The following is a 24646-nucleotide window of genomic DNA, read 5'->3' on the forward strand; positions in this document are numbered from 1 at the left end:
ATGTAAGCTAATGGAGGATACGAATCGAGATACTGAGGATATTATTAAAATAAAAAGACGGGCGTTAAAATAATTTAACGGAAAAATGCGGGATGTTACATCATGTGCGAAGGTGGAGTAAATAAATTAGTTTGTTTCAACAGTAAAATATAGATATAGGAAGAAGAAGAAGAAGAATTTTTAGCATGGTAATACCAAGGACATGTGGTGATTGGTAAGAGAAAAACTTAACATTACTCGACGGTGGAATAATTCAAAGAGAAGAAAAGAATAGAACCGATACTCGTCGATAAGAAAATAAGAATAATTGTTGTAGTGGCAGTAAGATTTTAAGAAGAAAACAACATATGCGATTTTACAGATTACAGATAATTAAAGATACAAGATAAATACTAACAATACAAGATAAGTTCTAAATATAAACGAAACTATCTAAATATAACAGATTTTGGACTTGTCCTCCAAGATACGTGATCATGGTCATGATCACCTGATGTCTTGTCTTCATATACTCTAATAGCCACAATGGCATTTAATGAAGAAAGTTAACGACGCCCCTTTATTTGCTTAACTTTTGAAAATGAACTCCTTTTTTTGTTAATAGATTATCGAAAATAGGAAAAATGGTAAAATATGTTACCTTTTTATGGATTTTGCCTTAAATTAAACTATTGATAATATTGTTTACTTGATTTGTTTAAGAAAAAGAAAAGGTATAATTAATAGCTATTTCCCTCATCAAGTTAACAAAAAAGCGCACTGGTTGAGTTTCTTTATAATCACATGATCAAAGGAAAAAAAGGTAACGTAACAGATATTTTCATCAAACAAAAATGTTCACAGTATGAACATAGGAGTAGTAAGTAGAAAACATTATGCAATATGCAATATGCAATATGCAATATGCAATATGCAATTAGTCTCTCTAATATACTCCAGATTAAGCACGTGGTCCGTGAATTTTTTTTTTTTTCATGATTTGTCACTTTACACATATTACGTTGCGGGTCCCAGTCACTAACAATCGTTAAAAATTTCGATAAATTGTGACGTTCGAACGCATGTGAGAGGTATTTTTCATATTTAAATTTCATTTTATTTCTCTTTTTTCTCTTCGACCAACTTCATACCACCTTTTTTCCATTGAATCTTGATTATTATTATTATTATTATTATTATTATTATTATTATTATTATTATTATTATTATATATATATATATATATATATATATATATATATATGGGCAGAATCAATGGGGAAGTAACCAATCGGGGGAAATGGAAGGAAGCAAAAAAAAAAAATTCGTTTTTTTGGAATTTTTTTTATCAGGCATCAAGATCACACGAAAATATGAACATTTAGAAAAGACACTTCGTGATGAATGTTATTATTTAGACGGAAAAACAATCGATAAAAATAACATTCAAGATAATATTGTTCGTGAAGAATGTTAATGTTTTTTTTTTCTTCATGTGTTGTGAAGTAAAATTTAGCCCGATTTAGAGTTTAGGGTTTATGGTTTAGGGTTTGGTGTTTTTGATTTATTCCATAAACCCAAAACACCAAACCCTAAACACTAAACCCTAAACTCTAAACCGTTCGTGTTAAAAACTCAATCTAAATCCTAAATCTAAACCCTAAATCTAAACCCTAAACCCTAATATTTAAACCATATAAACCCTAATATCTAAAACCTAATATCTAAAACCTCAACATACGCTCGAAAAACACGTTAATTGTTATATATTAGTTCTTCGAGCGTTTTACCGCCAAAATAAAAACATTTATCACAAAGTGTCTTTATTAAATGTTCATATTTTCATCCAATCTATAATGTTCGTGAACAAAGTTTTTTCAAAAAACGAAAAAAAAAAAGATTTTGCTTCCCCCCGCTCAATTGGTTACTTCCCTCTTGATCCTACCACTATATATATATATATATATATATATATATATATATATATATATATATATATATATATATATATATATATATATATATATATATATATATATATATGTATATATATATGTATATATATATATATATATATATATATATGAATGATACCAGAGCCAATAAAATCGTTGTCACGACTGTTGGTAAAAATTGATGTCCTCTATCGACGGTGGGTACCACTGGCGATGGTGGCGGCTGTCGATGATGGTAAATAGCGAAGGTCGCTTCCACCGCCGGAACAAAAAACCGGCTTCAAACTGAAGGTCACGACAACTGGCAAATGGGTTTTGTCTGAACCCTCAAACTGAAGGTCGCGAATGTTGGTAAAAAGGGTTTTGTCTGAACCATCAAACTGAAGGTCATGACCAGTGGCGAATCCATGATGAAAACTTAATGGGATCCCATATAAATTTTCAAAAGTAATTATATTTGAAGGGTACTTTAGTGGTTGTTTACATCTAAAAACCCATAAACTTTAAAAATATATGGAATCCTATAATTAAATTTAGTAGTGTTCTATACAATTTAAAGAAACATTATATAAATTTTCTTCCCACTGTCATAGGACCCACTTCATATGCTATAGACTCGCACACTGTTGGTAAACACATACACCGGCTTTTGTTTATTTTGGACTTTGGGAGGTTTGCTTTCAAGATCTAGGGCCTTTCTTGTCTTACATTCAATCTAAATTTCGTTCATAAACATCGCCATATGAAATTCCGTTCGTATACATTAAGCTGTGGTTTTGGGAAATCGAGGCACCTTATTTAAAAACAATCGAACTCTAGATCTAGCGCCAAAATTTTTACCGGATAAGACAATGGATTCTGATTTACTAGTGACTCGGTTGCTAATATACTAACAATCGAATTCCGATTTGCTGGTGACTCATGGTTCTAACTTCTAAGAAATAGTTGCAAAACTGAGAATGTTTACTTTTAATTTGGGTTTCACAATTTGTGTAATTTAAATATTGTATTTAGAATCTTCACTTTTAGTATAGGTTTTAAAGTTTATGTTTCTGATCTCTGAAACTGGTAGTTTTGGATATTGTTGCTTGAAGATGAAAGAGTAAAGAAGAGGGAATAAGAAGATGAGAGGAAATGACTAATCTACCCTTATGTGCATCACACGTGTCACGATTTAACGATATTTTATAATGATAATTAGTAACAGGGATCACCCACGAAACTTGTGTAAATTGCAGTTACTAACCACGTTAAAAAAAGTACAAGGACCACTCACGTAATTTAGGGTAAATCACAGTGATCAACTTTGTAATTTCTTTAGTAAATATTACGGTGTATATATATGGTTGTCTTGTTAAGTTGGTATGGCACTGATTAATCCTATTTACACCAAATTAACTGATATGCTTATTATACCTACATATATTGGGTCAAGCACAGAGTGTCATTTTGAGTGAAAAACAAGAAATACTTCCGTCCATTTTGTACTGTAGCATTAATGATCTATCCGTAATTTTATTCCTTTTAAATAGGTTTGATTTGGCATTTGTCTTCGTTCTTGGCAATCACATGGATGCTTTTCTTTCTTTGATTTTGAACGAAACATTTGTTTTTTCTAACTATTTGTTTTTTTTATTCTTTTTATACAGCTTTGCATTTATTTGATTTGTAGTTTCTAACTTTTTACTTTATACAGAGTGTTTACGTATTCTTGTATATTTTTCTAACGGTAACTTTATTAGATGTTGTTAACGTGCATAAATAACTATTACATTGCGATTAATTTCCATTTTGTTAAAAAATACTCTTTTATTCAAACATTTTAAACAACTAAAGTATATTTGGGTTTGATCGAATAAATATAGAAAATTAAATTATGTAAATTTGATACGTTTAACTGGAATTTTTATTTTTTAAGCACAGTGTGGATAAAATATTTTGACGAGAAAAATATAATTTTATATAATAATATATAAATTGAATTGATAGGTATTCCGCCCGTAGTAATGCAGGGTGACCCTACACTCATTACATATAACATCCAAAGCACAAGTTACAAATACTTATAAACTTAATTAGTTATGGCACTAATTATGATGATGTGACATTATATATTGTTGTCTTGTTATATGGAGGACGATCATTTGGTTAATGGATGATGACATTTACGCCTCTATGTTAATTATTTGTATAGTAGAAGAACACATATAATGCATTTATTAAATTCAACAGTTAAAAACTAAAAATTTAAATGTCTGTGAATTTAATCTAAAGACAAGTAATCTGGCAAATGATTAATTATAATGATATGATATACTCGTATTATATATGGTTGTCTAGCTTCATGAAGAACAAAGATCACTTGGTTAATGGAGACTAACATTCATCATACATAAATAAATCTAGTGGCTTTATCAAATCTATTAACGAAAAATGGTGGAAATATGTTGGATCATTGATTACCTGATGACATAATGTACAAGACAGATTTTTGAAGTTTAAATATAGCAGAAATTTATGCAGTTCAATACATATGATAATAAATCTTTGAATACACTTATTGGGTTGTAATTAATTTACCGCTAGCTAATTACTAAAAAATCAGCCTTACGGCATCATATCATTTTTTTACTATCTTAGTACATGATATTTTTACCAAAGAAATTAAATGGTTCTTCGTATTCATTCCGAAAGCCATTATCAAGTTCAGCCACAAACTGCCATGATAAAGGGTGATAGTTGCCAAAAGCATCACAATTAATAGAAAGATCCGGCAAGTGAAAAAATGTATCGTCATCTTCTATAGATACTGATGTCACTGATTCGTGCGTGTTATCGGATAATGATGACGTGTTCGATGAACTCGAATGAGAAAGTATATTTTGTTGTGTAGGTAGTTCAGCAGCAGCCTTAGCTGCGGCTTCTTGGATGTCTTTATGTGATTTACTGGCTGGTTGTGGAAGTAAATGTTTCATGTGGGGGAAATTAAGGAACGCTGAACGACCTTTTATGGCTAGTGCGGCTACATCATGGGCTCGAGCTGCCATCTCTGCAGTCGAGAATGTTCCAAGCCATATTCTTGTTTTCTTTCGAGGCTCACGAATTTCAGACACCCATTTGCCCCAACTTCTCTTTCGTACGCCGCGATAAGTGGGATGGTTTTGGTGTTGTTTGGTTTGCTCATTGCCATTAATCAAGTTTTCCTTTTGAGATATCTTTAGGTGTTTTTGAGGTGCATTTTCCATGGTGTTAGTTTTATGATAGTTGTGATTGCCAGCTACAAAAGAGTGTTGGTGAATGGTGGAACATAATATAGTTAATAGGAAATTGAGATGAGTGGGTTTTTATTTGATTCTTGACTATAATGATGATTTGGTTTAAATAAAGGAAAAGTTATTAGGCCTACATGGTATCTTATTCTTTTTGCATTATTTTGTGTACAATTACGGATAGGGAAAATTATAAGCAATATATTAGAAAATATTTATTTGTAAAAACTTGCTAATGTATATTCTTAAAATTGTTTAACTGATGATATGAAGAAATGAAAGTGTGATATTTGGTAATGCTACTAAAATGATAATTTAGTTATCGTTTTTAAGCAAAATGTGTATAGAATAAGCGATAATTTAAGTAGACCTTGGAGGAAAGTTTCAACGTTTTTGACTTAACATTCGAACAATTATTGTTTAGTATAAGTATATGTTTACTATTTTACATGGTCAATTGATAAAGATAATTTTTTTAATATAACTCTAATATTAATATTGATATATCATAAAAAAAAGTTAAATGTGCCAAAAATATTTATGTGATTTAAGTGTGTATTTTGGCAAAGACGTACACTTTAACCCTGTTTATCTATGACAACTACATCGTGCCTTCAAAATACCTCCTCTTGGGATACTCATAATGTAAAGGAACGGATTCGAACCTAAGTATGTCTTTGATTCAACCCAAATGCATGTGGGCATAAAACCATGTATTTTGATAGAGAGAGATTTTCAAGAACCAATAATCATTCAAGAATAAACCTAAATAATTAATAAGAAGGTGATCATGACAATTGTGATTGAAATAGATATATTTATTTTAATCCCTTACAGATGGACAGTTTTTGAAGAAACGCAACATCTTAAAGGTTAAGTTTTTTTTTTTTTTTTTTTTTTTTTTTTTTTTTTTTTTTTGTTATTTGTGTTTGAACTTGACAATAAGATTTTTGTGATAAGTGGAGAATTTTAAAAGTGGAAAAGAAAAAAAAATCACTTAAAAAAGCCGTAGAGATATGTTGATGCCATAGTAAGTCTGCAAGTGCTAAAAGTAAAAAACAGCAAAGCGTCAGTGAAAATCGGGTCAGCCAAGTGAACCGGTAAATCGGACCCGTCACACGGCCGGTCAACTAAAAGCTCGGATTTCAAACATTGGGTTCTCAATTCTCATGTGTCATGAGACAAGAGTTGGTGAATCTTGCCAAAACGCTTACTTGAGAGGATTATGGTTATAACATCAATTTTTTGAGTAATTTTCATCCGATCAATAAGACAATATCACTTTAATTTGTTTTTTTTCTTCATGATTACACTATTGAACATGGCCTGATAAGCTGATAGTTAACAAAATTTAGATAAATACCGTATTATTATAATGCAAGTGTAAGTGTAATATAGTGTATATTAAATATTAATATTAATATTAATATTAATAAGCCACCCAGGCTTGTCTGAGTGGCCACCGAGTTGCCCAATGAAGCACACCACCCAGGTTCAATCCTTGGCTCTGGCAAATTGTTCAAAAAGGGAGTGTGACAAGAGGGTGCGCATAATACGCAATTCACTAGATACCAGGTCTCGCGCTCGGGGGGCTTGATTACCCGAGGTTTTACCTTCTATGGGGGAGCCAATGTGCTCGTTCATAGGAGGGTTTCTTTACTTACCCAAAAAAATATTAATATTAATATTAATATATTAATTAATACTCCTGTATTATTATTATAGGTATAGGTATAGGTATGATGTGTGTAGTTTATAAATGTTTGTTAGATATTAATATTAACAATTAAACTTTAAATATTAATTGAATTAAATTTAAATAGTATGTTAAAACAAAACATATTAGTATAAAAGAAAGAAATTACAATGACACTTGTTAAAATACAATACAACATGTGTTGATAGAAATTATGATATCTTTTTAAATCGTCAGACATGTTTTTTAGTACGCATTTTTTTGTCATATTATATACATTGATTGCAAACCAACATCTCACAATTCATGTGGTTGTACATTTATTGTTCTCTTGCTAAATAATTAGTGGCAGGTTCATAATGTTATGATAGTTTTATTTTTGTTCCCGTTCTTATTAATTTCCAATGTTAAATCATCATATCTACTGTTTAAATGTATGTATAAGATCTATATCTATATTACTAATTATATCGGGAAATTTTATTAATGTGTACTTGAACAACACACGTTAAATAGTATTTATTTAAATCGCAAAAAAAATTCGAAAGGCAATGCATACAAAGTTATTGTTGAAGAAATAAGATCTTTCTTTTCTCAGACGATCGAAAAATCAAGAATGATTAATCTATTCAGAATAATTACGTATTTACAAAATACCGTCTCAATTCATCCTATTTCATCAGATTTGGGATAGACTATGAAGATTATAAATTCTCAAGCCTCGACCACCAAGCTACCCAGGTAAAGTCAAAATTTTCTTGCATACTAGCATTTGTATTAATGCTCATTATTTCAATCTAATATTTACATTTTTATACATATATTAGTTACAATTTATGATTTAAGAAATATATAAAATTTTAGTTGATGCACCATAACATGTGTCACAAAAACACGTTAGCAAAACTCGTAGTTTAGACATGATGTATCATCTTTCGGTCATTGCATGTAGTTGTTAACGATGTGGTTGAAATAATTACGTACTTCGTATTACATAGTGTAAATTTAAAAGGAGTGTATTAGAAATGGTCAAAGTTAAAGTAAGCATAAACCAAGCAAATGTTATATATAATCAATAATCAATAAAAAAAAAAAAAGTTAATAACAATAATAATATATGATATTAACAATAGTTTTTTTTTTTTTTTTTTTTTTTTTAAAAAAGCATTGAGGGCTCAACGTCACTATTCATCCACATGTTAGGGAATAAGGGGAATCGTTAACTACACTTGAAGGTCTCTCAACTGCATTGAAAAAGACCCCTACCCTGCCTGCTCTTTCGTATTAGGTTATGAATGTACACAAGTCGTTCTCATATAGTGTTCTGTTTGTTTATATATAAAATATACTCCGTATTTGCGAACGTGTTTTTTTTGCATTCTGAAATAGTATACCTTCTACACCTCTAAATGTCGTTTCAGATAGCTCTTTTTTTTTTTTTTTGCCACATTGTTTACAAATTAAATGTATGACGTTTAAGATATGATTGAAAGTTGATATTCAATTAAATTTTCAGGTATGGCACAAAACATTATTAGAGTAAGACCCTAATTACTGTAAGGGAGTAGGTGAAAGATTATAGAAAAAAACAAGTTAATGATTATAAAATAAACAAAGTTGAAATTTAATATATTGTTTATCTTGTGATGGAGTGGTTTGAGATTCTTACTTTTCTTTTTACATAATTATAATTTTGAAAAGTATGCGGATAAAAGAAGAAACGATGGGATTCATGAGTTTTGTATATATAAAAAAAAATACTCCGTAGATAAATACTCCCAATTTAGCTTCTCATTTTGTATGTTGGCAGAAATTACAAGCGAGATGGCAATGGATGTTTTATCCATGGATATATATTCGATCCGATCCATTTATAATAGATATAGATGATTTAAATGGACGAATAATAGATACGGATATGGATGACTTAAATATTTGGTGGATAGAATATGAATGACAATTTATTATCCATATGGATATATTCATTATTACCCAAAATATATCTATAAATACATATATACGTACTAAAAAATATGCATATACATCTACATATCCATATCGATATACATATACATACATATAACCTATTAAATTTAAAGCTATTAACTAAAATAATGGTTATAAAAGTTACGATTATTAAATTGTTACTAATAATATTAAACTTTACACATTTAAATTTGTTTAAATATATATTTACTTATATTATAAAACGTATTTTGCTCAAATGAAGTCGAATTTGGCGATTGAACACGTATTTTGCTCGGTTGAAGTCACTTGGCGATTGAACACGTATTTTGCTCAATTGAAGGTATTGTTACTAATAATATTAAACGTATTTTGCTCAATTTAAATCACACTTCGCGATAAATTACAATCAAAATCAAAATATGTGTAATAAACCAAAAACATAAAGATTATACAATTACATTTGTTATAATCCAGATTTAATTTCCAAAATTATCGTTAGATTAATATTTAACTGAATATCCAATGAATACCATTAACCCGCTTAATTAATTGATTACGGATATAGATGGATGAAATAAATCTAAACTAGTGGAGGACCCGCGAATTCGCGGGGCTATATGAGTATTTGTAAAGAAATAATGTTTATGATTATTATATTTAATGTAAGTAGTTATGTTAGGTGTTCTGTATCCAATGTATGTACTTAAAATTTAAAAACCAACCATATATGTCTGTAACAAACTTTAAAAGTTGAACATAGTATAAAATACTTAAACATTTATTGTAGACATATAAAAAGCATTGATAATGAAAACCATAAACATATTTATTATAAAAAAATCTCTAGAAGTAAATGTAATTATCGAAATACAACATAAAAACAAATAAAAAAGTTAGTAGAAGTAAATGTAATTATCGAAATACAACATAAAAACAAATAGAAAAGTTAGTTTGAGGCGTTTGCCTCGTGTGGTTGCACAATCAGGCCACGTTTATTGTAGCACGAGTATTGCGTGTTAGTAGTGATAATGTGTGGTTGCACAATTATACCACGTTTATTGAATATTGTTTCAGTAGTGATAATTTCCTTTGACATATTAGTCGAAGACCCGCGAATTCGCTGGTTTTTTTGAAGGATTAATCTGTGTTGACTTGTCAGAATCATTATATGTTGAATAGTAGAGCATTTCAGCATTTACAGTTTGACTTGTCCAAATTTAACACTTGAACACATGAAATACCGGATGACGATTCAATAAATACACGATCAGTAGAGCATTCCAACGCCCACATTGTTGGTTGATAAAAATAAATATTAAAACGTGTAGCTGATATATGAACAATACATATCAGTGATCGATAGTTTACGTTGACATTTTAGATAATGCTACAAAGCGACTATTTCCATGTTGCCACCTCATCATACCGTGAAAAAATATGTACTTATCCCAAACATTTATTTAACAAAAACGATTTTGATTTTTGATTATGTGGCTTTGATGTAGGTCTTAATAAAATGAATGCCTCTTGAAGAAGGATTCTATCTTCATCTCATGTATGCATCTCTACGTACAATCTTTTAAGTTACATGTGACCCGTTTCACTGCTATTTCAAACCACAATTATCACAATATAACTATATGTTGTTTCACAAAAAACATTTGTTTGTATAACACTACTTAATAAATTTTACGGGAATATGAAAAAAATCGACATACAATTGTGACATATTTGTGAACAGATCTATTTGGGTAATGTTTTTCCAGCCTGACATATTTTCAGTTGTTACCCAACCCGCCCATTTTGCCATCTTTACACTCGTCACCGATCATTTCAAATCGTATCCCTCGACCCATATTTAAAATCACATAGTCGTGCCATATTACTTCCAAACAAAAGATTATCCATAACAATACAGAGCACATAATCGGTATACATACATGGCCAGGAAGTGAGTGGATAGAGTTCAATACGTTTTACCCATCATTTGGCACTCGTATTCACCGGTATAATTCCCAATCTAATGTGACTTGTATACTACACAAACATGACTTAGGTCCGATTATAAGTTTATATTTATATGTAATAACCAAATACGTATTAAGCGCTACATATATAACAGACAATATAAACATGAAAAAACACCATTTGTGCAATCTCTAAAATTGAACATTTCATTTTAAAAACTAACAGATAGATATTAGTTTTTTTTTTTTTTACCAAAGTCACTGATAATGCTAAAAACGAACATATATTTCATAGCATTATTCCTCAAGAAAGACAAGCTTTTAGTTGCAATTGTTCTATTTATAAGTGATATTCGTTTAAATAATAAAAGGTGAAGACAAAAGACAGATTCGACAAATTGTAGACAAAAAGGTCCAAAGAGCTATAAAGTACAAGATACAACTAAAAAGGTTCAAAATATTGATGAGGAACGTCTCAAAATGACAAGAGTACAAGTTGCGGAACGCAAAGTACGCGATTTAAAATAATACGCGAGGACGTCCGAAAATCCGGAACCGGGACCTGAGCCAAGAAGAAACGCCCGACGCAACGGACCAAAAATATCTAGTCTACTATGCACAAGAATATAATATAATATATATATAATTATATATAATTATATATTATATATATTATTATTATTATATTACGTCGGCAAGAAGAAAACAAAAGTAGATGGCTGAATCCAGGGTGGCCATGCGACTCGCATGGCCAGAAGCACAAAACCATGCGAGTCGCATGGTGTGAGATTGCTGGTCAGGTCCTATAAATAGCCAGTTTTCTGACGAGTTTTAAACACATCATTTTTTTTCTTCTCTTCATACGAAGTAATATATTTATATTTATAATTTATATTTTAATTTTAATTATAATTCTAATAATAAGGGTATGTTAGCGAATGTTGTAAGGGTGTAAGTCGAAATTCTGTCCGTGTAACGCTACGCTATTTTTAATCATTGTAAGTTATGTTCAACCTTTTTACATTAATGTCTCGTAGCTAAGTTATTATTATGCTTGTTTAAAACGAAGTAATCATGATGTTGGGCTAATTACTAAAATTGGGTAATTGGGCTTTGTACCATAATTGGGGTTTGGACAAAAGAACGACACTTGTGGAAACTAGACTATGGGCTATTAATGGGCTTTATATTTGTTTAACTAAATGAAAGTTTGTTAATGTTAATATAAAGATTTACAATTGGGCGTCCCTATAAATTACCATATACACTCGATCGGACACGATGGGCGGGATATTTATATGTACGAATAATCGTTCATTTAACCGGACACGGGAATGGATTAATAGCCACTAGAATAATTAAAACAGGGGTGAAATTACATTCAAGGGTAATTGGTGTAATTGTTAACAAAGTAGTAAAACCTTGGTTTACACGCAGTCGATAACCTGGTGTATTCATTAAACAAAGTATTAAAACCTTGTTACAATTCGAATCCCCAATTAGTTGGAATATTTATCTTCGGGTATAATAATAATTTGACAAGGACACTTGCAATTTATATTTATGACTGATGGACTGTTATGGACAAAAACCAGACGGACATATTGAATAATCCAGGACAAAGGACAATTAACCCATGGGCATAAAACTAAAATCAACACGTCTAACATCATGATTACGGAAGTTTAAATAAGCATAATTCTTTTATTTCATATTTAATTTCCTTTATTTTATATTTAATTGCACTTCTAATTATCGCACTTTTATTTATTGTTATTTTATTTTATCGCACTTTTAATTATCGTACTTTTAATTATCGCAATTTTATTTTATCGCATTTTTATTATTCGCAATTTCATTATCGTTATTTACTTTACGCTTTAATTTAAAGTCTTGTATTTATTTTATATTTTACATTAGGTTTTAACTGCGACTAAAGTTTTAAAATCGACAAACCGGTCATTAAACGGTAAAAACCCCCCCTTTATAATAATAATATTACTTATATATATATTTGTAATTTTAATAAAAGTAAACTAATATAGCGTTGAGCTTTGCTTAAAGATCTCCCTGTGGAACGAACCGGACTTACTAAAAACTACACTACTGTACGATTAGGTACACTGCCTATAAGTGTTGTAGCAAGGTTTAAGTATATCCATTCTATAAATAAATAAATATCTTGTGTAAAATTGTATCGTATTTAATAGTATTTCCTAGAAAAATAATAGCTATTTTATATACACCTCGTTCGACATCAAGTATTTTTGGCGCCGCTGCCGGGGAACTGCTCGCCGAAGCAAAACGCCATATTTTTAATTTTTAAGTTATAATTAGTTTTTGTAAAATTTATATTTTTGTTTAAAAATTAAAAAAAACATATATAAAAAAAAAAAAAAAAAAGTATTTTAAGTATATTTTTAAGTTTTTCTTTTATTTTTACAAAATTATAAAGTATTTTAAGTTTATTTTTAAGTTTTTATTCTAATTATATATATATATTTTATTTAAATTTAAAACAGAAAATAAAAGAAATTAAATATAAAATAATACGTGACCCGTCATTTGAACCAGTCCAGTTGAACTGGTCCAGTTCAGTCATGCGACTCGCATGACCCCCCCCCTAAACCCATGCGACTCGCATGAAGGGTCTGACAGGGCCACCCTCAAACCCTAAAAACGCATTAATTACGGAGTATAATATATTATTATTTAATTAAACCCTAGTTTTATTATTATTAATTAAGATTTTAGTTTAATTAATTACTTTTAATTAGTTTTATTATATTTAAAACTTAATACTTTTATTATAAAATATAAAAATAATATTTTTATAAAATCTAATATTTTTATAACTTTTTATAACTTTTAATATTTTGTCCCTTTTTAATCGTTGTAGCGTAATATTTATATTTTTAGCTCATATTTAGTTTTAAACTTAGTTTTTGCTATAGTTATTTTTACTCCTATATTTTTAGGTTTTGCCGTAGAATTCCTTAAGTGCTTTTTCTTTAGACTAAGATTTAGGTGCTTTAGAATTTTGCGACGCCTTTTTAAGTTTTAGTTTCTTTTTAAGTTATTTCCATTTGGGATTTAGTTTTTCCTGTAAGCTTTAATATTTTTAGACCTTTTACTATGTATCAATTATCATTCCAATTAGTAATATCAATTTGCGATTATAATTTTAAGTTAGTTGTAGTAATAAGGTTAAATTAGTTAAGTATTTTTAAGTTTTTATAAGTTTCTTTTATTTTTCCGTCACCTTTTATTTTTTAACCATTTTTCTTTTTCGACCTTTTGCGACGAACTCTTTGTCTTTCTTATTTCTCGCTATTCTAGTTTTAGGACTTAGAATTTTATCTACTTCTTATCTAAATTTCTTAAAATTGCGAAAATTTATTTTAAGTGGTTAAATTGATAGACATCAAAATTTTCTGGTTCGTAGTAATAGTTGGATTTGTACGTGGACCGGGTTATTGGAGCCAAACAGTCCTCAATTATATTGAGACCAAACGAATCCTGCCCCTCTGCTGCATCTTTTGGCTATTCGAAACGTGGGCAAAATCAGAAAAGTCTATTGATTGGATAACTTATTATAATTTTTCTTTCCTTTTAAAAACTAATAGGATATTCTGTGAATGCACCGAGCAAGACGTTCATCACCTTTTGTACGTTCACCACCTGTAACTAGATCAAGACATCGTTTAACAAATATAACCGCCGTTGATTTCTCTTTAGAATCGTCATCCAGTCGACCAAGTACTTCAGTTCAAATTTCCGATAATCCATTTTTTGAAACAAACCTCACAATTGAGAATCCGGAAAATATTCAGGAACGGTTCATAGATCCTGAACCATTAAACTTTCCTCCGGAACCACCAATCATTCAAACAGAGATTGTTGAGGAACGAACTATTAAATCAGAATCATCTAGTGATTCCGATTCAACAAATTCAATTATGGAGAATCTGGAACCTTTAAGTATGGAAGACCGAATGAGAGCTAAACGCACTGGCCAAGGTCACGCAATTACTCATCCAGACATTAATGCGCCAGATTATGAAATCAAAGGACAAATTCTACACATGGTGACTAATCAATGCCAATTTAGTGGTGCGCCGAAGGAAGATCCAAATGAACATCTACGTACCTTTAATAGGATCTGCACACTATTTAAAATCCGAGAAGTGGAGGATGAACAGATATATCTCATGTTATTTCCCTGGACTTTAAAGGGAGAAGCCAAAGATTGGTTGGAATCGTTACCTGAAGGGGCGATCGATACATGGGATGTTTTAGTTGACAAATTTCTTAAACAATTCTTTCCTGCATCTAAAGCCGTAAGACTTCAAGCAGAAATTGTTACGTTCACACAAAAGCCAAATGAAACTCTATATGAGGCGTGGACAAGATATGGAAAGTTGTTAAGAGGATGTCCGCAACATGGTTTAGACACCTGTCAAATAGTACAAATATTTTACCAAGGATGCGACATCACTACAAGAAAAGACATAGATATAGCAGCTGGTGGCTCTATTATGAAGAAAACCGAAACTGATGCTTACAAAATTATTGATAATACTGCTTCCCACTCACATGAGTGGCATCAAGAAAAAGACATCATTAGATCATCTAAAGCAGCTAGAGCCGATTCTAGCCATGACTTAGATTCCATTTCCGCAAAGATAGATGCTTTCGAGAGACGAATGGAAAAGATGACTAAAGATATTCATGCTATACGAATTAGTTGTGAGCAGTGTGGAGGACCACATTTGACAAAAGATTGTCTCAATATTGAATTAACAATGGAACAAAGAGAGAATATTTCATACATCAACCAAAGGCCTGGAAATAATTATCAGAATAATTATCAACCGCCAAGACCGATTTACAATCAAAACCAGAATTATAACCGAAATATTCCATACAATAACCAACAAGGTCCTAGCAATCAACAATTATCCAACAATGCTTACAATCAGCAAAGACCGAATTTTCAAAACAAACCACCACAACAAACCGATGATAAAAAGCCGAATTTAGAAGATATGATGACGAAGCTAGTTGAAACTCAAACGCAGTTTTTCACATCTCAAAAACAAACCAATGAACAAAATGCTCAAGCATTTAGAAATCAACAAGCTTCTATTCAAAATCTGGAACAAGAAGTAAGTAACCTAGCAAGGTTAATAGGTGAAAGAAAACCGGGAAGTTTACCTAGTGATACAAACGCTAACCCCCAGAATGAAACAGCTAAAGCTATTACCACAAGAAGTGGTACAACACTTAAACCACCTGAAATACCTGTAACTTCTGATGAAACTATTCCTACTCCACAAGAACCACAACCTGATCAAGATAAGGAAAAAGAACCGGTAGTTGAAAAGGTTAATGAAGATAACATAGTTAAGGATAAACCTTATGTTAAACCATACCAACCACCACTTCCTTATCCGAGTAAAATGAAGAAGGAAAAACTTGAAGCCGAGCAATCCAAATTCTTGGATATGTTTAAACAGATAAATGTAAATCTTCCTTTCATTGATGTGATTTCAGGAATGCCAAGATATGCTAAATTCTTGAAAGATCTAATCACGAATAGAAAGAAAATGGAAGAACTCTCGGCTGTTACTATGAATGCTAATTGTTCAGCAGTGCTGTTGAATAAGATACCAGAAAAACTATCTGATCCAGGAAGTTTCACAATTCCATGTTTTCTGGGTAGTCTTAGTTCAATAGAAGCATTAGCAGATTTAGGTGCTAGTATAAATCTAATGCCGTATTCACTATACGCTAAACTAGACCTTGGAGAATTAAAACCAACAAGAATAAGCATACAACTAGCCGATAGATCAATAAAATATCCTAGAGGGATAATGGAGAACATGCTAGTTAAAGTTGGTACTTTAGTATTTCCAGTAGATTTTGTTGTTCTAGACATGGAAGAAGATTCTCAAGTTCCTCTCATATTAGGAAGACCATTCTTAAACACGGCTAAAGCAATGATAGACGTGTTCGGTAAGAAACTGACCCTAAGTATAGAGGATGAGAGTGTTACCTTTTCAGTTGATAGAGCAATGCAACAACCACAATCTGCAGATGATACATGTTATTATATTCAAACTATAGATGCACATGCAGAATTATTAGAAGAATTTCCAGAATTACAAGGAACAGGAGAATGTTCTTTAGGAGAAGTTAATGAACCAATTGATGAAGCTGAAATGTTAGCTACACTTATAGCTAATGGATATGAACCAACAACAGAAGAAATTCAAATGCTAAAAGAAGAAGACAGATATCGATATAAATCATCGATAGAAGAACCTCCGAAATTAGAATTAAAGCCACTTCCAAACCATTTGGAATACGCTTATTTACATGGTGAATCTGAATTACCTGTAATAATATCGTCTTCTCTTACTGAAAATGAGAAATCACAACTCATTTCTGTGTTGAAAGCTCATAAACCAGCCATTGCATGGAAGATTCATGATATTAAAGGAATAAGTCCTTCGTATTGCACACATAAAATCCTTATGGAAGAAGGTCATAAAACGTATGTGCAATGTCAACGAAGACTAAATCCTAATATGCAAGATGTAGTTAAGAAAGAGATTATTAAACTGCTAGATGCAGGTTTGATATATCCAATTTCTGATAGTCCATGGGTAAGCCCAGTTCAATGCGTGCCTAAGAAGGGTGGCATGACTGTCATTACAAATGAGAAAAATGAGCTTATTCCTACTAGGACTGTAACAGGATGGCGTGTATGTATTGATTATAGAAAATTAAATGACGCCACCAGAAAAGATCACTTTCCCTTACCTTTCATAGATCAAATGTTGGAAAGATTAGCCGGAAATAGTTACTATTGTTTTCTAGATGGATTTTCCGGATATTTTCAAATTCCAATAGCACCCGAAGATCAAGAGAAAACCACATTCACGTGCCCTTATGGTACTTTTGCTTACAAACGCATGCCATTTGGACTTTGCAACGCCCCTGCAACCTTTCAAAGGTGTATGATGGCGATTTTTCACGACATGATAGAAGAATGCATGGAAGTATTCATGGATGACTTTTCAGTCTTCGGTGATACATTTAAATCATGTCTAGTTAATCTGGAACGAATGCTAATTAGATGCGAAAAATCAAATCTAGTACTTAATTGGGAGAAATGCCATTTTATGGTTAAAGAAGGCATCGTTCTTGGACATAAAATTTCAAAAGAAGGAATTGAAGTGGATAGAGCTAAAGTAGATGTAATTGCTAAACTTCCACATCCCACCAATGTTAGAGGAGTTAGGAGTTTTCTAGGGCATGCCGGTTTTTACCGACGTTTCATAAAAGATTTTTCTAAAATTGCCACTCCTATGAATAAACTCCTAGAAAAGGATGCACCATTCATCTTTTCAGATGAATGTATCAAATCTTTTAATATTCTTAAAGAAAAACTCACTAATGCGCCGATCATGATAACACCAAATTGGAATCTACCATTTGAACTAATGTGCGATGCAAGTGATTTTGCAATGGGAGCCGTTTTAGGACAAAGGATTGAAAAACGATTTCAACCTATATATTATGCTAGTAAGACATTACAAGGAGCACAAACGAACTATACAACTACTGAAAAAGAACTCCTTGCTATTGTCTTTGCTTTTGACAAATTTCGATCATATCTCGTTCTAGCAAAAACGGTGGTCTATACCGACCATTCTGCTCTTAGATACCTATTTTCAAAACAAGATGCTAAACCAAGATTAATCCGTTGGATCTTACTCTTACAAGAGTTTGATATTGAAATCCGAGATAAAAAAGGAGCAGAAAATCTCGCCGCTGATCATCTTTCTCGTCTTGAAAATCCCGAATTAGAAGTTCTGAATGAATCGGCCATACAAGACAACTTTCCTGATGAATATCTATTGAAGATAGATTATAAAGAAATCCCATGGTTTGCAGACTATGCAAACTACTTAGTTTGTGGATTCCTTGAAAAAGGATTATCGTACCAAAGACGAAAGAAATTCTTCAGTGATATAAAACACTATTTCTGGGAAGATCCACATCTGTTTAAAAGTTGTCCCGATGGAATAATACGCCGATGTGTATTTGGAGATGAAGCGAGTAAAATTTTAAACCATTGTCACACAGGACCAACAGGAGGGCATTATGGGCCTCAACTAACAGCAAGAAAAGTTTATGAAGCTGGATTCTATTGGCCTACAATTTACAAAGACGCACACCTTCTTTGCAAATCCTGTGATGCATGTCAAAGGGCCGGAAAAATAAGTCAACGCGATGAAATGCCACAAAATGTCATACAAGTATGTGAAGTATTTGACATTTGGGGTATTGACTTTATGGGTCCATTTCCAAAATCTCATAATAATCTATATATACTCGTAGCCATTGATTATGTATCTAAATGGGCGGAAGCACAAGCTCTCCCAACTAACGATGCACGAGTTGTAGTAAACTTTTTAAAACGTCTTTTTGCAAGGTTTGGAACACCGAAAGCTTTAATAAGTGATCGGGGTACTCATTTCTGTAATAATCAACTTGAGAAAGTTCTTAAAAGATATGGAGTAACTCATAAAATCTCCACCGCATATCATCCACAAACAAGTGGACAAGTTGAAAATACAAACCGAGCTTTAAAACGTATTCTTGAGAAAACCGTAGGATCAAATTCGAAGGAATGGTCCATTAAATTGGAGGATGCACTCTGGGCTTTTAGAACAGCCTACAAAACTCCAATTGGAACCACACCTTTTAGACTTGTTTATGGAAAAGCATGTCATCTTCCAGTAGAAATTGAACACAAAGCATTTTGGGCTTTGAAGACATGTAATCTTGATTTACATGAAGCCGGACGTCTACGATTAAGTCAACTAAACGAATTAGAAGAATTAAGACATGAAGCATACGAAAATTCGTTAATCTATAAAGAAAGAACGAAGAAATGGCATGATAAAAGAATCAGAAGTTCAAAAGAATTTAAAGAAGGAGACAGAGTTCTTCTTTTCAATTCACGATTCAAGCTATTTCCTGGAAAATTGAAATCAAGATGGTCTGGACCATTCATAGTCAAAAGAGTTTTCCCATACGGAACGATAGAATTAATAAATTCAAATGGGATTGAATTTAAAGTTAATGGTCACAGAGTTAAACATTACATACATGGTCCGATGGAAGTCGACAACGAAGTTAATCACAATTTCAATACCACAGCTAACTAAGTATGGGGAGAATCAAGTCTTTAAAGGATAATATATATTTCTGTTAGAGTTAGATTGTCTGTTTTCGTGTAATTCTCGAAAATGGAACACGTATGGTCTTTCCCTAGCAGACCCTAAAGAACTAGTCTTCTCCCCCCATTCTGAATTTTTATTTTTTTTAGGTTTTTACGAAATGAAGACTGCCTGTGAACTAAACCATGGTCTAATGCTACACGCTTTGATCACTAAAAGAAATAATGACATACTACCGAGTGAATTAGTATCAGTAATCAGAGAAAGAATGGACGGAGTTAGAAAAGGATCCAGATGCGAAGATAATAAGTTACAATTTGGTAAAGGAAAATCAAAATCCGCAGCGAAAAGAAGAGCACGACACCTAGAAAGATGTCACAAATGCGGAAAATGGTCACATGGAGGTAAATGTTCAAATAATCAAACCTATTCAAATACCGAATTTGTTACTTTATGCAGAGACGGACCGTTCATATGTTTAGAAGAAAAGACAATGAATGCTCGAGGTTACGCCTATGCAGCCATGGAAGACCAATTAAACCGACTATCTTATGAATATAATAGATCATATAACTAAGAAATCTATTTCACAGGTATGTCTGTACAGTTTTTATTTTTATTTTTATTTTTAACCTTTTGATAATAAACGCTAATTTGTTCGCTAAAAAGTATTAAATTGGTATTAAATAAAATTAGGTTTGGCGACCGAAATTATTGATATCGTTCAAAAATTTATTACATCACTGCGAAATTTAACGTTTATTCTTAAGGTATAAATATCTTTAATCAATCAAACCAAAATATTTCAAAAATTCGTCATGAGTTAAATTAGGTCTTGGAACCGAAATTACTTTACCGAAAAGAGGGGCGCATATTTTTGATAATATTTGATTGATAAAAGTGGGATAAAAAGACAAAAAGATTTTTAAATTTATTTTTACCATGTTTTTAAAATTAATATTTAAACCTTAATTTAATATTGTAAACTTTATAAAAACAATATTTTTAAAATTGTAAATATTTAAAAAATTAATATAAGTTTGGTATGAATTTATAAATTTTTAAATTAAGTTTGGTATGAATTTATAAATTTTTAAATTAAGTTTGGTGTGAATTTTTAATTTTTAAAAAAAATATTAATTTTTAATTTTATGCATTTTAAATTTTGAGTTTGGTGTGAATTTTTAATTTTTAATATTAATTTTGAATTTTATATTTATGTTGTGTGAATTTAAAAACAAAAATTTACTTTATCTCATTAAGTTAAGAATATGATTTTTAAAATTCGTCGTAAGTTGAAGACTAGGTCTTTGAACCGAAATTGCTTTACCCGAGGAAGGGACGAGAACTTTTATTATCAATATTTTTAATCTTGTTGATTTAAAGTATGCCAAAAACATTAAAAAATCCAAAAATCTAAGCTTTTAAAACAATCGCTACAAAAAGACAAATTTTAAAATTTTGTCGAGGGACGGACTAGGGCATCGTCCCGAAACGACCTCGTCTTAAAAAGAAACAAAATTTTTAAAATTTTATTTAATTATATGTTTTAAAAGTATAAGGTTTATTTGTAAAAAAAAAAAAAAAAAAAAAAAAAAAAAAAAAAAAAAAAAAAAAAAAAAAAACAAAAATTCTGGAAAATACCCCCATGCGAGTCGCATGGGGGAAAGGCTTAAGCCATGCGACTCGCATGGATGTTAAAAACTGGACAGGATCAAAAAGGCAGCCGAGTTCTGCTTCTTTCACAACACACACACATATACACGAAAACTCTCCCAAATCCTCTCAAAAATCCGCCATTTTTTACCAAATTTCTTGCAAAACTTCACCATAATCATGCCTAGATTCAGTAGTCTCAACCCCTTCAGGAGAAAGGTAAAGATTTCACCCCTAATCTCTTTAAATTCGAATTTTTGTGTTCTTGAGCTAGAAAATTTATATTTTGATTTTGTTAAATTTAGGTGTAATTAGAGCTAAATTGTTGTTATAATATGCATGTATATCCTAGATAGAAGCTATTTAACATGAATTGAAGCTAAAAACTTCAAATTTTTAAGAATCTAGGGTTTGTGTTCTTGAGCAATTTGGGGCTTTTTGATATAAACAGGTTATGGCCGATTTTTGTCATGAATTGTTGCTAAATTAAGTAGTGTAACATGTTTAGGTAGCTAATTGATCCAAACTTTGAGCCTAAACGTGTTTTTGAGAATTAAAGTAGACTTTTTAAGTCTAAAAATTCATGAACTTGGATAATTTGATATAAAGGCCATTTGAAACTTGTTTCATTGCTAGTAGTGATTATTTGGCATGTTATTTGAAATAAATGCTTATGAACTTGATGTACATTTTTCGTATATGCTTATTTGACAAAGTATAGACTTGACAAAAATATGAAAATGAGCACTAGTTTGATTTGAATGCCATGTAACAAGTGTTTAATTGTTATAATAATTATTGTTGACATGTTTAAGAGTTTAAATGTGATAAAACATTATACACATTTTCGTATGTAAAAGTGTAGAATTGTTATTGTTAAGAAAATGTGTATAAAATGTGTTATGAATTGAACAGGTCATCATAATTGTTTCAAGTTATTATTTTGCTAACACTAATGCATATTTGGATACACAAATTTTGTGTTTAATGTATTTTGCAGAAAGCCGATACTGGAGGTTCAGGAGCATCATCGTCCAGGCAACCAGAGCCGAAACCGGAAATGTTTCATGAACAGGAACAACATATGCAACAAGAAGAAGAAGAACAGGAGGAGCAACATATTCCTTATCACGATCAAGATCAATTATTCGTGAATCAGTTTCGTCAATTCGCTCCACATCAAAGGATTCTGAGTTTAGACATTAATGAAGATCAGTTACACCCAAATCTGAGATTTGATAGATGTTGGATAGAGTATCCAGATTATCAAAAGAACATGCACATTCTCTACTTTAAGGTTGTTGAAATGCCAAGGGCAATTGACTGGGTACCTTTGGAAACAGTTGACCTTGCCGAACCGATTCGGCAATTATTGGTGCAAAGGTATGGTAATTCTCAGTTTAACGATTGGATGCGCCTATTTTCCATTCGTAGAACCATATATAGGGAATGGTGTATAGAATTACTTAGTACTATTAAGTTAAACAGTGATGTTAGGAGGATAGATGATAGAAGCTTTATTAGGTTTCTGTTAGGTGGACGAATGTACAGAATGTCCATGATAGATTTAGCAAGGGCCTTACAGATTTACACCCCTGCTGAACTTTTGAGCCCCGACTGTAATAGCCTGATTGCCCAAGGAGAAAGGGTAGATAGGGAATTTGATATTAACGCTGTCTGGAGGCGTATGTCCCACTTTAATGAATTTCACGCCAGTGGAAATCATACATACTTAGATATAGACAGAGCTGAACTCCGGGTGATTCATAGATTCTTAGCAAACACAATCACACAAAGGGGTAGGAATAAGGAAAAATTGACCGTAAACGATTTGTTCTACCTCAAGTGTATTAGAGACCCGAGGAGTTTCGTTAACATTCCCTATTGTGTTTGTTATTATCTCGCTAATGTAGTTTCGGGGATGAAATCGGGGAGTATTATAGGTGGTGGTATTTTCATTACTCTCATTGGAGAGTATTTAGGTGTAGATAAGCACCAAGGGGGTCCAATGAACGAAATAGAGGACGGAGGTGAAACCATAAGTTCAAACCTTTATCACGGTGCAAGGGTATTATTGATGAGACGTGGTCGGGTATATAGATACGAGGGACCTCAGCGACAGGTAGAGAGAGGTTCGGATGATGAGATGGAGGAGGCGAACAACATTATAGGAGTTGTTCGGGAGACTGCTCTTGATTTAGGCATTCGTATGGAGGATGAATACATGACGAACTATGATAGGCATATGCAGTACGAGGCATGGCAACGCCGGAATGACTACGAGCATTCCCGGCAACGAGAGCATGGCCGATGGGATTATCATCAGCGCCAAATTATAAGCCAGTTGCAGCCTGGCGAGATGTATTATCCGACCCGACCCGCATACTATCCCGCACATCAGCCAGAGATGAGACCACCCTATGATTCATATGATTATGACGCAGCATACCAGTACACCTATAATCAGCCATGGAACCCGGACGCGAACATGAATTGGGATCCATATCCTAATTTTCCTCCTAACCCACCTCCTGATCAGTAGAGATAAGTTGGTAATTTTTATTTTTTTATTATTTTAAACACTTAACATTTCTATTACGTTTATGTAATGTTTGATATTTCTATTATTATTGTGTACTAATATTTTTCTTATAGTTTGAAAGTGGGATGCCAAAGTTCCATTTCAAATTTCATGTATGATTATATTTGTATTGTATGTATTCTATTTTTATGCACAAAACAGGGTGAAACAACGCGTTTTCAAAGACTGGCATTAAGTTCAGCAAAAGCAAGTAATTTTGACGACAATGATGCAAAATGTATGTGAAATAACAACAAGACGGAATGAACAAATGACGTGCACCATTTATCATTCAGCAAACAAACGCCAATATATTAG

The 24646-nt window shown here is 31.7% G+C and overlaps 1 pseudogene; it reads right to left on the minus strand.

The window, feature by feature from the left end:
* Positions 1–2122: 2122 nt before the first annotated feature.
* On the minus strand, positions 2123–5243 carry LOC139842500 (ethylene-responsive transcription factor ERF035-like; annotated as a pseudogene).
* Between the last annotated feature and the right edge of the window lie 19403 nt (positions 5244–24646).

The sequence above is a fragment of the Rutidosis leptorrhynchoides genome, chromosome 4, assembly GCF_046630445.1.
Source record: "Rutidosis leptorrhynchoides isolate AG116_Rl617_1_P2 chromosome 4, CSIRO_AGI_Rlap_v1, whole genome shotgun sequence".
Lineage (NCBI taxonomy): Eukaryota > Viridiplantae > Streptophyta > Magnoliopsida > Asterales > Asteraceae > Rutidosis > Rutidosis leptorrhynchoides.